Source organism: Lissotriton helveticus, chromosome 12, assembly GCF_964261635.1.
Source record: "Lissotriton helveticus chromosome 12, aLisHel1.1, whole genome shotgun sequence".
Lineage (NCBI taxonomy): Eukaryota > Metazoa > Chordata > Amphibia > Caudata > Salamandridae > Lissotriton > Lissotriton helveticus.
Window position 1 is genome coordinate 130343222 of NC_136073.1, and position 10701 is coordinate 130353922.

At 40.9% G+C, this 10701-nt stretch overlaps 3 non-coding genes across 3 annotated transcripts; all 3 read right to left on the reverse strand.

Annotated features, from left to right (window-relative positions):
- Nucleotides 1-2851: 2851 nt before the first annotated feature.
- Nucleotides 2852-2933, reverse strand: TRNAS-AGA (transfer RNA serine (anticodon AGA)). Its single transcript has one exon. It is a non-coding gene; the product is annotated as a tRNA-Ser (tRNA).
- Nucleotides 2934-6179: 3246 nt separating this feature from the next.
- Nucleotides 6180-6251, reverse strand: TRNAH-GUG (transfer RNA histidin (anticodon GUG)). Its single transcript has one exon. It is a non-coding gene; the product is annotated as a tRNA-His (tRNA).
- A 1286-nt stretch (nt 6252-7537) lies between these two features.
- Nucleotides 7538-7617, reverse strand: TRNAS-AGA (transfer RNA serine (anticodon AGA)). The gene has a single exon. It is a non-coding gene; the product is annotated as a tRNA-Ser (tRNA).
- Between the last annotated feature and the right edge of the window lie 3084 nt (nt 7618-10701).

The window sequence follows — 10701 nt, forward strand, 5'->3', positions numbered from 1 at the left end:
TGTAAGTTTTGTGCAAATAATCTGTATGAAAGTTTTCAAGGTGTCCCACAGCAAATTCCTGGTATTCTGCAATGCACTTTTTTTAAATAATGTATTTTTCAGCAGGCACATTCTCTCCTAAAAACAAAAATTGCATGAGTATATCTCTAGTTTGGAAAAGGATAGGCTTTCATTCATACTCTCATGTGGCACTCAAGTTTTTGGGACCCTATTGCACTCTGTTTTCGTGCTGCTTTTAGTCTATGGCCCATATTACAGAAGTCTACCATCTTTGAGTATTTGAGGCTCCTTTGTAAGTGCTTTATCTTTTTTACTTGAAGAGCTATATAATAAAGGGGTCAGGGAAAGATTGCATTTATGGAAGATAAAAGAAGGCACACTTGTCTCACCAAATGCCGTAGAGAAACCTGATGTTTTACTCATGTTATCCTTAGTTTGTTTTTGTTAGACCTTGCATTCTTAAGGTGGCCTGAACCCTACCTTATTGCTTTTCACCTACGCATTTTGCTGTATCTATTTGTTGGCCTTAGGACTCTGATCACTTTATCGCTACTAATCAGTGCTGAAGTGCACGTGCTTCTTCCCTAATCATGTGTGTAATTGGAGTATACTTGACTGACAGATTTAATTGACTTGAAAGCCCCTTGTAAAGTGGTATACCATATACCCAGGGACTGATTGTGCCGCCCAAAGAAGTAGCATTTCAAACCTGTCTCAAGCCTGCTACTGCAGTGCCTGTGCTGCAGTGTACTGCCACTTCAACTTGCCATTTAAAACTACTTGCCAAGCCTTAAACTACAATTTTATTACATATAATTAACCCCTATGGTAGGCCCTAGGTAGTCCTAGGGGCATCATGCTAAGTAAGTAAAAGGTAAGACATGTATTGTGGTAGTTTGCATGTCCTGGTAGTACCAAACAGTCTATTACATTTTTCACTACTGTGAGGTCTGCCCCTCTCATAGGTTAGCATTGGGTATTCCCTTATACTTTTTGGGGGGTAATTCCATATCAGAGAGGAGAAGCTTTATTTATTTATTGATAAATCCTATTTACTGGTGAGGTTGGATTTAACTTTACTATTTTATAAATGCCATTCTTAGAGAGTGAGCATTTCTCTACACTTACTGCTCTATTTGCCTGAAAACCTGTCTCCAATTGACGTCTGGATTGGGCTGCGAGACAGCTACATTTGTGCATTCCTTCTAGACAGCCACAACACAGGTCACTCAACTGCAACTGCATTCATCTGCATTCTGATTGGCATGGGGGAGAGCTCCATTCCCCCCACCGCAAATAGGTTCAAGAACGATAATTAATGTCAGTAGGTACAATATAGCTACATCTTATAATCATGTGTGTTTAAATAATTTGTCGTTAGATCGTTTAAATATTTTAAAGGATCTGTTTTTAATAGACATTTTACAAAACAACTGGTACATTTGGTAATTCTGTAAAAGAAAAACCCAACTGCCGTGACATTGCCAACCACAATGCCGTGACTCGGATTTGAACGGAGGTTGCTGCGGCCACAACGCAGAGTACTAACCACTATACAATCACGGCGAGCTACTTAGTCTCTATAACATACAGTGATATGGAGAATTTATAATTCGGAACACTCAGGGAACTTCTGTGATAGGCTGAATGTGTTCATTGCTTCCTCATTCCTTATACAAAGGCTTGTCTCCTGAGTAGTTGATAGGCTGAAACCGTTTCCTGGCCGCCTGCTTGTGAACTGCCAGGAGTCAAAGATCACACATACACTTGTGGGCCTGTGATGGGACACCAATGCAGAGAAACACACATGGCGCAGATCTTCTATTCTGTCTAGTAGATCTGCATCTCCCCTGTACCTCCTCAAGCCATCTGTATGTGAAGCAAGAAAAAGTTAAGGAGCGGTCCATCTACACTTTTATAGGGAGGATGCTGCCGTGAGCTCCTCCCAGCTAATCACACAAACAGCAGTAAAGCAAGATAACTACACAGTTAGGGGGGACTGCATGGTTAGGTTTTTGAGGAATTATTGAAACTGACCTCAGTGACCCATGATCAGAGCAGTGGCTAATGACTGCGTGCCTAATTATGATGAAGCAAGCACCATGGCTCGTAGGGGCCCCACAACACGCTTTTCTTAGCTCATTGAATTAAAGTATAAACCTCTGCCATGTATGAGTGGTAAAGGCTTGTTAATTTGGTTGCCTTTCCAATTCACGTTCGACAACAAGATGAAGGAACATTGGGGCATCAGAAGCTTTGGAAAGTAGCCACCAACCTCAGAGAAAGAGAGAAAGAGGGAAAAGGCAGTATGAGGTGTGGAGAAAACAGCAGCAGGTACAAGGAGCTCAAATGAGATTAATGGCGCCTAAATAGATCGCGTAAAGGAACATTTACAAATCTAAGAAAAGGGAAAGAAAGACTAGGAAAAAAACACGGAAAGAGCCTGTAGATAAAATTCTCTTCCTGGGACAGCAGGCTAAGAGAAATTACACAGGGAGCAGTTAAGCTTGTAACACGGGGAGAATAGAAAAGAAAATGCAGTTTTATGAAGTGTGTTTGCCTAATCCAGCAAGCACTTTTGTTTTATTTTTCTATTTGCTTCTATTATTGGTAAAGTAAGTTTCAAGTGAATGAATGGTATGACTGAGAGAGCCAGGGTATAATAATTTGAAGTGTTTGCACCAGCGCTAATGTAGGACGAGAGTTATAGCAAAGATATGAAAGGGGTAGCGATAATAAATATGTGAAAGGGCAATAGTGACACCAAAATAAGCCACCTATTTATAAAACTGACATGGAAGAAATTCTAAAGGTTAACTTCTGAAATTGTAGCCGATGTTAAAAAGTTTCTCGTTGTTGGCAGGATTCGAAGCTGCGCGGGCAGACCCCAATGGATTTCTAGTCCATTGCCTTAACCACTCGGCCACAACAACTGGCTGCAAGTTTTGTGCAAATAATCTGTATGAAAGTTTTCAAGGTGTCCCACAGAAAATTCCTGGTATTCTGCAATGCACTTTTTAAAAATAATGTTTTTTTCAGCAGGCACATTCTCTCCCAAAAACAAAAATTGCATGAGTATATCTCTAGTTTGGAAAAGGATAGGCTTTCATGCATACTCTCATGTGGCACTCAAGTTTTTGGGACCCTATTGCACTCTGTTTTCGTGCTGCTTTTAGTCTTTGGCCCATATTACAGAAGTCTACCATCTTTGAGTATTTGAGGCTCCTTTGTAAGTGCTTTATCTTTTTTACTTGAAGAGCTATATAATAAAGGGGTCAGGGAAAGATTGCATTTATGGAAGATAAAAGAAGGCACACTTGTCTCACCAAATGCCGTAGAGAAACCTGATGTTTTACTCATGTTATCCTTAGTTTGTTTTTGTTAGACCTTGCATTCTTAAGGTGGCCTGAACCCTACCTTATTGCTTTTCACCTATGCATTTTGCTGTATCTTTTTGTTGGCCTTAGGACTCTGATCACTTTATCGCTACTAATCAGTGCTGAAGTGCACGTGCTTCTTCCCTAATCATGTGTGTAATTGGAGTATACCTGACTGACAGATTTAATTGACTTGAAAGCCCCTTGTAAAGTGGTATACCATATACCCAGGGACTGATTGTGCCGCCCAAAGAAGTAGCATTTCAAACCTGTCTCAAGCCTGCTACTGCACTGCCTGTGCTGCAGTGTACTGCCACTTCAACTTGCCATTTAAAACTACTTGCCAAGCCTTAAACTCCAATTTTATTACATATAATTAACCCCTAAGGTAGGCCCTAGGTAGTCCTAGGGGCATCATGCTAAGTAAGTAAAAAGTAAGACATGTATAGTGGTAGTTTGCATGTCCTGGTAGTACCAAACAGTCTATTACATTTTTCACTACTGTGAGGTCTGCCCCTCTCATAGGTTAGCATTGGGTATTCCCTTATACTTTTTGGGGGGTAATTCCATATCAGAGAGGAGAAGCTTTATTTATTTATTGATAAATCCTATTTACTGGTGAGGTTGGATTTAACTTTACTATTTTATAAATGCCATTTTTAGAGAGTGAGCATTTCTCTGCACTTACTGCTCTATTTGCCTGAAAACCTGTCTCCAATTGACGTCTGGATTGGGCTGCGAGACAGCTACATTTGTGCATTCCCTCTAGACAGCCACAACACAGGTCACTCAACTGCAACTGCATTCATCTGCATTCTGATTGGCATGGGGGAGAGCTCCATTCCCCCCACCGCAAATAGGTTCAAGAACGATAATTAATGTCAGTAGGTACAATATAGCTACATCTTATAATCATGTGTGTTTAAATAATTTGTCGTTAGATCGTTTAAATATTCTAAAGGATCTGTTTTTATTAGACATTTTACAAAACAACTGGTACATTTGGTAATTCTGTAAAAGAAAAACCCAACTGCTGTGACATTGCCAACCACAATGCCGTGACTCGGAATTGAACCGAGGTTGCTGCGGCTACAACGCAGAGTACTAACCACTATACAATCATGGCGAGCTACTTAGTCTCAATAACATACAGTGATATGGAGAATTTATAATTCGGAACACTCAGGGAACTCCTGTGATAGGCTGAATGTGTTCATTGCTTCCTCATTCCTTATACAAAGGCTTTGTCTCCTCAGTGGTTGATAGGCTGAAACCGTTTCCTGGCCGCCTGCTTGTGAACTGCCAGGAGTCAAAGATCACACATACACTTGTGGGCCTGTGATGGGACACCAATGCAGAGAAACACACCTGGCGCAGATCTTCTATTCTGTCTAGTAGACCTGCATCTCCCCTGTACCTCCTCAAGCCATCTGTATGTGAAGCAAGAAAGAGTTAAGGAGCGGTCCATCTACACTTTTATAGGGAGGATGCTGCCGTGAGCTCCTCCCAGCTAATCACGCAAACAGCAGTAAAGCAAGATAACTACACCGTTAGGGGGGACTGCATGGTTAGGTTTTTGAGGAATTATTGAAACTGACCTTAGTGACCCATGATCAGAGCTGCGGCTAATGACTGCGTGCCTAATTATGATGAAGCAAGCTCCATGGCTCGTAGGGGCCCCACAACACGCTTTTCTTAGCTCATTGAATTAAAGTATAAACCTCTGCCATGTATGAGTGGTAAAGGCTTGTTAATTTGGTTGCTTTTCCAATTCACGTCTGACAACAAGATGAAGGAACATTGGGGCATCAGAAGCTTTGGAAAGTAGCCACCAACCTCAGAGAAAGAGAGAAAGAGGGAAAAGGCAGTATGAGGTGTGGAGAAAACAGCAGCAGGTACAAGGAGCCCAAATGAGATTAATGGCGCCTAAATAGAGCACGTAAAGGAACAGTTACAAATCTAAGAAAAAGGAAAGAAAGACTAGGAAAAAAACACGGAAAGAGCCTGTAGATAAAATTCTCTTCCTGGGACAGCAGGCTAAGAGAAATTACACAGGGAGCAGTTAAGCTTGTAACACGGGGAGAATAGAAAAGAAAATGCAGTTTTATGAAGTGTGTTGCCTAATCCAGCAAGCACTTTTGTTTTATTTTTCTATTTGCTTCTTTTATTGGTAAAGTAAGTTTCAAGTGCATGAATGGTATGACTGAGAGAGCCAGGGTATAATAGTTTGAAGTGTTTGCACCAGCGCTAATGTAGGACGAGAGTTATAGCAAAGATATGAAAGGAGTAGCGATAATAAATATGTGAAAGGGCAATAGTGACACCAAAATAAGCCACCTATTTATAAAACTGACATGGAAGAAATTCTAAAGGTTAACTTCTGAAATTGTAGCCGATGTTAAAAAGTTTCTCGTTGTTGGCAGGATTCGAACCTGCGCGGGGGGACCCCAATGGATTTCTAGTCCATCGCCTTAACCAGCAACAACGCCTTAACCGGCAACAACAACTGACTGTAAGGTTTGTGCAAATAATCTGTATGAAAGTTTTCAAGGTGTCCCACAGCAAATTCCTGATGTTCTGCAATGCACTTTTTAAAAAGAATGTTTTTTTCAGCAGGCACATTCTCTCCTAAAAACAAAAATAAGGCTACATCTTATAATCATGTGTGTTTAAATAATTTGTCGTTAGATCGTTTAAATATTTTAAAGGATCTGTTTTTAATAGACATTTTACAAAAACAACTGGTACATTTGGTAATTCTGTAAAAGAAAAACCCAACTGCCGTGACATTGTCAACCACAATGCCGTGACTCGGATTCGAACCGAGGTTGCTGCGGCCACAACGCAGAGTACTAACCACTATACGATCACGGCAAGCTACTTGGGCTCAATAGCATACAGTGACATGGAGAATTTATAATTCGGAACACTCAGGGAACTCCTGTGATAGGCTGAATGTGTTCATTGCTTCCTCATTCCTTATACAAAGGCTTTGTCTCCTCAGTGGTTGATAGGCTGAAACCGTTTCCTGGCCACCTGCTTGTGAACTGCCAGAAGTCAAAGATCACACATACACTTGTGGGCCTGTGATGGGACACCAATGCAGAGAAACACACCTGGCGCAGATCTTCTATTCTGTCTATTAGACCTGTGTCTCCCCTGTACCTCCTCAAGCCATCTGTATGTGAAGCAAGAAAAAGTTAAGGAGCGGTCCATCTACACTTTTATAGGGAGGATGCTGCCGTGAGCTCCTCCCAGCTAATCACACAAACAGCAGTAAAGCAAGATAACTACACAGTTAGGGGGGACTGCATGGTTAGGTTTTTGAGGAATTATGGAAACTGACCTCGGTGACCCATGATCAGAGCTGTGGCTAATGACTGCGTGCCTAATTATGATGAAGCAAGCACCATGGCTCGTAGGGGCCCCACAACACGCTTTTCTTAGCTCATTGAATTAAAGTATAAACCTCTGCCATATATGAGTGGTAAAGGCTTGTTAAATTGGTTGCTTTTCCAATTCACGTCTGACAACAAGATGAAGGAACATTGGGGCAACAGAAGCTTTGGAAAGTAGCCACCAACCTCAGAGAAAGAGAGAAAGAGGGAAAAGGAAGTATGAGGTGTGGAGAAAACAGCAGCAGGTACAAGGAGCTCAAATGAGATTAATGGCGCCTAAATAGAGCACATAAAGGAACAGTTACAAATCTAAGAAAAGGGAAAGAAAGACTAGGAAAAAAACACGGAAAGAGCCTGTAGATACAATTCTCTTCCTGGGACAGCAGGCTAAGAGAAATTACACAGGGAGCAGTTAAGCTTGTAACACGGGGAGAATAGAAAAGAAAATGCAGTTTTATGAAGTGTGTTTGCCTAATCCAGCAAGCACTTTTGTTTTATTTTTCTATTTGCTTCTTTTATTGGTAAAGTAAGTTTCAAGTGCATGAATGGTATGACTGAGAGAGCCAGGGTATAATAATTTCAAGTGTTTGCACCAGCGCTAATGTAGGACGAGAGTTATAGCAAAGATATGAAAGGGGTAGCGATAATAAATATGTGAAAGGGCAATAGTGACACCAAAATAAGCCACCTATTTATAAAACTAACATGAAAGAAATTCTAAAGGTTAACTTCTGAAATTGTAGCCGATGTTAAAAATGTTCTCATTATTGGCAGGATTCGAACCTGCGCAGAGACCCAAATGGATTTCTAGTCCATCGCCTTAACCACTCGGCCACAACAACTGACTGCAAGTTTTGTGCAAATAATCTGTATGAAAGTTTTCAAGGTGTCCCACAGCAAATTCCTGGTATTCTGCAATGCACTTTTTAAAAATAATGTCTTTTTCAGCAGGCACATTCCCTCCTAAAAACAAAAATTGCATGAGTATATCTCTAGTTTGGAAAAGGATAGGCTTTCATGCATACTCTCATGTGGCACTCAAGTTTTTGGGACCCTATTGCACTCTGTTTTCGTGCTGCTTTTAGTCTATGGCCCATATTACAGAAGTCTACCATCTTTGAGTATTTGAGGCTCCTTTGTAAGTGCTTTATCTTTTTTACTTGAAGAGCTATATAATAAAGGGGTCAGGGAAAGATTGCATTTATGGAAGATAAAAGAAGGCACACTTGTCTCACCAAATGCCGTAGAGACACCTGATGTTTTACTCATGTTATCCTTAGTTTGTTTTTGTTAGACCTTGCATTCTTAAGGTGGCCTCAACCCTACCTTATTGCTTTTCACCTACTCATTTTGCTGTATCTTTTTGTTGGCCTTAGGACTCTGATCACTTTATCGCTACTAATTAGTGCTGAAGTGCACGTGCTTCTTCCCTAATCATGTGTGTAATTGGAGTATACCTGACTGACAGATTTAATTGACTTGAAAGCCCCTTGTAAAGTGGTATACCATATACCCAGGGACTGATTGTGCCGCCCAAAGAAGTAGCATTTCAAACCTGTCTCAAGCCTGCTACTGCAGTGCCTGTGCTGCAGTGTACTGCCACTTCGACTTGCCATTTAAAACTACTTGCCAAGCCTTAAACTCCAATTTTATTACATATAATTAACCCCTAAGGTAGGCCCTAGGTAGTCCTAGGGGCATCATGCTATGTAAGTAAAAGGTAAGACATGTACTGTGGTAGTTTGCATGTCCTGGTAGTACCAAACAGTCTATTACATTTTTCACTACAGTGAGGTCTACCCCTCTCATAGGTTAACATTGGGTATTCCCTTATACTTTTTGGAAGGTAATTCCATATCAGAGAGGAGAAGCTTTATTTATTTATTGATAAATCCTATTTACTGGTGAGGTTGGATTTATCTTTACTATTTTATAAATGCCATTTTTAGAGAGTGAGCATTTCTCTGCACTTACTGCTCTATTTGCCTGAAAACCTGTCACCAATTGACGTCTGGATTGGGCTGCGAGACAGCTACATTTGTGCATTCCCTCTACACAGCCACAACACAGGTCACTCAACTGCAACTGCATTCTGATTGGCATGGGGAGAGCTCCATTCCCCCACCTCAAATAGGTTCAAGAACGATAATTTATGTCAGTAGGTACAATATAGCTACATCTTATAATCATGTGTGTTTAAATAATTTGTCGTTAGATCGTTTAAATATTTTAAAGGATCTGTTTTTAATAGACATTTTACAAAAACAACTGGTACATTTGGTAATTCTGTAAAAGAAAAACCCAACTGCCGTGACATTGACAACCACAATGCCGTGACTCCGATTCGAACCGAGGTTCCTGCGGCCACAACGCAGAGTACTAACCACTATACGATCACAGCGAGCTACTTGGGCTCAATAACATACAGTGACATGGAGAATTAAAAATTCGGAACACTCAGGGAACTCCTGTGATAGGCTGAATGTGTTCATTGCTTCCTCATTCCTTATACAAAGGCTTTGTCTCCTCAGTGGTTGATAGGCTGAAACCGTTTCCTGGCCACCTGCTTGTGAACTGCCAGAAGTCAAAGATCACACATACACTTGTGGGCCTGTGATGGGACACCAATGCAGAGAAACACACCTGGCGCAGATCTTCTATTCTGTCTAGTAGACCTGCATCTCCCCTGTACCTCCTCAAGCCATCTGTATGTGAAGCAAGAAAGAGTTAAGGAGCGGTCCATCTACACTTTTATAGGGAGGATGCTGCCGTGAGCTCCTCCCAGCTAATCACACAAACAGCAGTAAAGCAAGATAACTACACAGTTAGGGGGGACTGCATGGTTAGGTTTTTGAGGAATTATTGAAACTGACCTCAGTGACCCATGATCAGAGCTGCGGCTAATGACTGCGTGCCTAATTATGATGAAGCAAGCACCATGGCTCCTAGGGGCCCCACAACACGCTTTTCTTAGCTCATTGAATTAAAGTATAAACCTCTGCCATGTATGAGTGGTAAAGGCTTGTTAATTTGGTTGCTTTTCCAATTCACGTCTGACAACAAGATGAAGGAACATTGGGGCATCAGAAGCTTTGCAAAGTAGCCAACAACCTCAGAGAAAGAGAGAAAGAGGGAAAAGGCAGTATGAGGTGTGGAGAAAACAGCAGCAGGTACAAGGAGCTCAAATGAGATTAATGGCGCCTAAATAGAGCACGTAAAGGAACAGTTACAAATCTAAGAAAAGGGAAAGAAAGACTAGGAAAAAAACACGGAAAGAGCCTGTAGATAAAATTCTCTTCCTGGGACAGCAGGCTAAGAGAAATTACACAGGGAGCAGTTAAGCTTGTAACACGGGGAGAATAGAAAAGAAAATGCAGTTTTATGAAGTGTGTTTGCCTAATCCAGCAAGCACTTTTGTTTTATTTTTCTATTTGCTTCTTTTATTGGTAAAGTAAGTTTCAAGTGCATGAATGGTATGACTGAGAGAGCCAGGGTATAATAATTTGAAGTGTTTGCAACAGCGTTAATGTAGGACGAGAGTTATAGCAAAGATATGAAAGGGGTAGCGATAATAAATATGTGAAAGGGCAATAGTGACACCAAAATAAGCCACCTATTTATAAAACTAACATGGAAGAAATTCTAAAGGTTAACTTCTGAAATTGTAGCCGATGTCAAAAAGTTTCTCGTTGTTGGCAGGATTCGAACCTGTGCGGGGAGACCCCAATGGATTTCTAGTCCATCGCCTTAACCACTCAGTCAAACTGACTGTAAGTTCTGTGCAAATAATCTGTATGTAACTTTTCAAGGTGTCCCACAGCAAATTCCTGATATTCTGCAATGCACTTTTTAAAAATAATGTTTTTTTCAGCAGGCACATTCTCTCCTAAAAACAAAAATAAGGCTACATCTTATAATCATGTGCG